The sequence below is a fragment of the Rhinopithecus roxellana genome, chromosome 15, assembly GCF_007565055.1.
Source record: "Rhinopithecus roxellana isolate Shanxi Qingling chromosome 15, ASM756505v1, whole genome shotgun sequence".
Classification (NCBI taxonomy): Eukaryota; Metazoa; Chordata; class Mammalia; order Primates; family Cercopithecidae; genus Rhinopithecus; species Rhinopithecus roxellana.
This window is the reverse complement of record NC_044563.1, coordinates 32,419,882-32,425,240: the sequence shown is the minus strand read 5'-3', so window position 1 is coordinate 32,425,240 and position 5,359 is coordinate 32,419,882.

Sequence of the window (5,359 nt, the reverse complement as noted above, 5' to 3'; positions counted from 1 at the left end):
CTAATTAATTTGGCCAAATAGTCATGGCAAAAGCATCTTTGAAGTACACAGATTAAAAGTAGAAAATAAAAAAACAAATTGATTGGGAAAACTATTTTCTTACAGCTGCATCTGTTGGGACAGTTTTTTTTTAAGACAACTTTTTAATCTTATTTTTAAAGAGCTGTATCCTATGGTTTATCTTATTAACACATCCTCTATCTTACAACTGAAATATTTATAGAGATAGAAATTATAAAATGAAGAGGTTTTTGGTTTTAATAAAAGTGCTATCATATTATATACATTTTATAGCCCTCGTTTTTTCACTTAGCCATACATTATGATCATTTTCCTATGTAAAATATTTGTCTAAATTACGATTTTATAGGTTATATGTCATGATATGGCTATACCAAAATTTACTTAACCTCAGTCTTATTGATTAGCATTCATTTGTATCCAATTTTTCTACACTTGGCATTTTAACGAGTATTTCCACCTCCTCCCATACAACACATACAAAACCCCTTATGCATTCTTCATAGCCTAGATTACTCTCTCCCTAATCCTGACAGAAATCTGCAAGTTTACACTCTGGAAGGAAGAAATCAATAGGACTTTGGATGAAAATAGGGTGATCAATTTTGTAGTCAACATAGTCCATTTAAGAACTATGCCTCTTTAGTTTCCAGAATGTTTCAGCTCCTATCAAAACACACACACATGCACACACATGCACACACACACACACATACAGAGAGAGAGAGAGAGAGAGAGAGAGAGAGAGAGAGAGAGAGAGAGAGACGGGGGATTGGAAGTTAACATGGATGAACCTGGAGAACATTACACTGAATGTAATAAATCAGTTCCAGAAGGACAAATACTGCATGATTCCACTTATATGTGGTATCTACAGCAGTCAAAACATTTGGGAGCAGAGTAGTTGCCAGGGGCTGGGGTTGGGGACTGCTGGGGAGAATGGGGGAATTGCTAGTCAAAAAGCATAAAATTTCAGTTGTGCAAGGTGAATAAGTTCTAGAGATCTGCTGAACATTGTGTCTAGAGAGCAGGGCTTGTGATGGGTGGTTTTCTCTATATGTGCTGTTCGTAACCAAAAAAATCCTGATACAGCTACCTTTAGTTTTATCTGACTTAATTACAGTTCTTGCTTGGAGCACATGTTTGTGGGCTAAATAGCTTCTTTCTAATTTATGATTCCACATCATGCCTCCACAACTAAAGGAGAGAGAGTGGAAAAGATTGGATGGAGGGACTCATGTCTACCTCCTTCCCCGGAAGGAAATTTGCTTCCCTTTAACTTGAATTTTTCTTTTCTTTTTTTTACATTCTGAAAAGCCTTGCCTAACAAATGGTAAATGGGGATAAGAAAGTTGCAAAGACAAGTGTCTAATTTTTTACTCTGACAATGACACTTGATCAATACAGAAGTCATAAAGGATGAATTGATAAAGCAATCAAGGAAATACGATTTCAAAAGGCAACTGGTCAGGGTTACTGAAAGTCTAACACAATCACAACTTCTGACATCAACCTGTGGACTCAGGTGTGGAATTGCTTTGAAGTTATAATTAAAATGGGTGGGTTGAGTTTGATAGCTAGCATGTCCCACAAGGGCAGATATTTTTTGTTTGTTCAGTTACACCTCATATGCCTGGCACATAATTGGCATTCAATAAATGTTACTGAATGAAGTTATAGCTTTTGCAGATTTGTAAGCCCAAATAAGATCTGACCCTAATGTACCCCTACAAATATCAACATATAACAATTCTCAGTCCTGTATTGCTTGGAAACACTTTGAAAATAGCACTATAAGCCTGCTAATTTACTTTTATATAAAAGTAAATGAAACCTAAATATTGTGGCCGGGCGCGGTGGCTCAAGCCGTAATCCCAGCATTTGGGGGCCGAGACGGCGGATCACGAGGTCAGAGATCGAGAACTCGGCTATTTGAAACCCGTCTCTACTAAAAAAAATCAAAAAAATAGTCCGGCAGATGGGGGCGCTTAGTCCCAGCTACTCGGAGGATGGGCAGGAGAATGGCGTGGGCGTGGCTAGATCACTGCACTGAGCTCTTCTCAAAAAAAAAAAAAAAAAAAAAAAAAAAAAAAAAAAAGAACCATTGTAATTAAGTAACTACTGGGGTCATCACGTGTCAAAATCTCTACTAGCAACCCTTCATCAGTATTTCTCAGACTGTGAATCGGGAAATGGGAGAGCTTCAAAGGAGCCAAGGAAGCTAAACAGCATATTCAGTGGTGGAAATGATGACGCGTGGGCTCAGAGAATGGGTGGTCAGAATGCATCTACGTTTTTCATTGAAGGCTTGCCGCTATTTCCCTGCTGCCTTGGATGATCCAGGAAACTAACTGTTTGAACAGTGAGCTTACTCAAGAAAGAGGCTATCCGTTCATGCAGTGCCCGGTGGTGCTGCCAGAACAGTTATTCCTGCAATGCAGTTATGTCTCTCTCTCTCTCTCTCTCTCTCTCTCTGTCTGTCTGTCTCTCTCTCTCTCTGTCCCTCCCTCCCCCAGCCCAAGACCAAAAGTTTATTGACTTGCACTAAACATTACTAAGATTAAATACAGAGCAAACATTTTCTTTGGGGTGGTTAAATTTAATCTTATTATAGCCAGCATTATTAATGTGATTTCATCCTTATACATTGTGCAAGACTTCTGGGCTGTGGTTTATTTGGCCACAGAAAGCATGATCTGGAACCATAAAATTGGCTGTCTGACTTCAGGAATGTTTTCTTCCTTGTAACATAAGCAGCATGCATTTACCCTTTCATTTTCTATACTTGTCAAAAATCTACTGTATGTCCCTAATTTTGTCCACTTCCATCCAACAAGTATTTCTTAATATTACAAGTGCCCCAGGCCCTTTTAGAGGAAGAATTACAGGAAGGAATGTAAGCAGCCCAGTTAGAACCACTGTTCTATGCTAATTGGTTGTTGGTGTGGTCAAAGAATTACCTTACCTGTAGGAAAAGACATCATTTCTCTGTTTTCTTCCATGAAGCACATCCTGGGTCTGTGTAAGAAATGAGACCAGAAAAGAGGAGGAAGAGGGTACTCAAGATCCCTTCCTCCATCTGAAGAGAGTTGGTCTACCTCTCTGAGTTAAACTCCAGCTACCTTGAGTTAGGGTGCAGCCATGTAAAAGTACTGAGAACAGGTACCACAGTAAGCCCAGACCACATATATTTGAATTTCTGAAACTGTACAGGATTTGTGCTAACTCATTTGAGGATTCAAGTAGATTTGGGATGGTGGCAAGGAACAGTGTTGGTGAATCTGGATGAGATCTGGAGAGGCCGATGTGATACTTAACCATTTTTACCCTATACTTCGGTACCATAATATTTATCTTAATCATTATTTTATAGTCCAGATTCTTTCATATAAATCTTCATAAGTGCAGGAATTACATTGTTTCATTAGTGCCTCAAGAAATGTAAAATAAATAGTGATGATCATTCATTCATTCATTTATTAATTTATTTAATAAATATGTATTAAATATTTGTCAGGCATGTGCTAGGCATTGCACTGTGTGATGTTAACATGTTTATCTGAATGTCAAAATAATTTTATTTTGTGTAAACCTTGTATTCTATAATGTTTTCCACATGACTGAAAATAAACTCTATTTTAGGAAAAGGTAGTTTAACAACGAGAATGTAGGGTAAAATCTTGAAATATTTAGAATATAATGAAATTACAGTCAGCCTCCATATCTGTGTGTTCCATATCCTTGGATTCAAAAAAACTTGGATTGAAAACATTCGGGAAAAAAAAGGATGGTTCCGTCTGTACTGAACATGTACACACCTTTTTGTTTTTGGTCATTGTTCCTTAAACAATAGAGTGTAACAACTATTTACATAGCATTTACATTTTATTAGGTATTATAAAGTAATCTAGAGATTATTTAAAGTACACTGGAGGATTGTGCAGGTTATATACAAATACTATACCATTTTATATAAGGGATATGAGCATCTATAGATTTTGATATCCATGGAGCTTTCTTCTACACTACTTTTGCAACCTTGAGTGTCCAAAGACCCTTCTCCATGTCTGATCTCATCTTCATGCTTGCAACTGAACGCCAGTTCTTTCTGTGCAAATGGATATGGAGGGACGACTGCATTTCTGATTTTAACCAAAAATTCACTATGTCCATTTTTCTGAGCATCCACAATTCTTGCATTTCCTATTCTGTCAAGTAAGTGTACAGGAAGAACTTGAGTGCATAAAAAGTACAACACGTTAGTGTAAATATAACAAATTGCCATATTGACTGACTATAACAATTTCTTTTAGGGTCTGTACATTTTCACACTTAGATAAAAAGAAAAGCACTTATAAATTTGTGTTAGGTTTATTTTTCTTCCTTTTTTTTTGAGACAGAGTCAGGCTGGTGTGCAGTAGCATGATCTTGGCTCACTGCAACCTCCGCCTCCCAGGTTCTAGCGATTCTCATGCCTCAGCCTCCTGACTAGCTGGAACTGCAGGCATGCGCCACCACGTCCAGCTAATTTTTTTTTTTTTTTTGTGCTTTTAGTAGAGATGGGTTTTCACCATGTTGGCCAGGCTGGTCTCTAACTCCTGACCTTGTGTGATCTGCCCGCCTCGGCCTCTCAAAGTCCTGGGATTAGAGGTGTGAGCCACCGCTCCCAGCAGTTTTATTTTGCTATAAAGGATTTAGCAGGACAATGAACAATAGATTGTGGATGTCGTTGATTGTACACAATTTTTGATTTTTAACCTACAGTCCATTCCATACTTATCTGTCCAATTATGCATGGTTAAACAATTGTTCCTGACAAAGGAAACTGTCTCCACCTATTTGCACATAGATTAGCCATTCCAACCACACCTGCTCACTGACGCCCTCAGCGTTTCCTGGTAAGTACACAATGTAGAAAGAGACTCAATTGCTTTTTTCTCTCTTCAAGGAAGGAAATTTAAAACATACTTAGCAGGCCAATGTTCAGACACAGAGATCTCAGATCCAACCAAGGGTAACAACCGATTTGAGGGCAGCTTGAATCTCAGGGAGTTTATGCTGACAGAGCTTGGCTCCACCTGGAAAGCCAGGCAGTCAGAACCTATTCTGGGGCTTCCATAGGAAACATCAAATCCGTCTCTGGTGAGTAATACTGGGAGAGGCTTTAAATGAACTAGGATAGTCTTATTATCAAATGAACTATTTCCTTGAGAAAGAATAACGAATGAGTTCGAATTTTAGGAACCACAGTTGGTCTGGTTCTTGCTCCCAAAGAATTCTGTCCAATATAACATTTTGGAAACTAATAGGTCACTTTTGGCATGTTGTGAGTTTATTG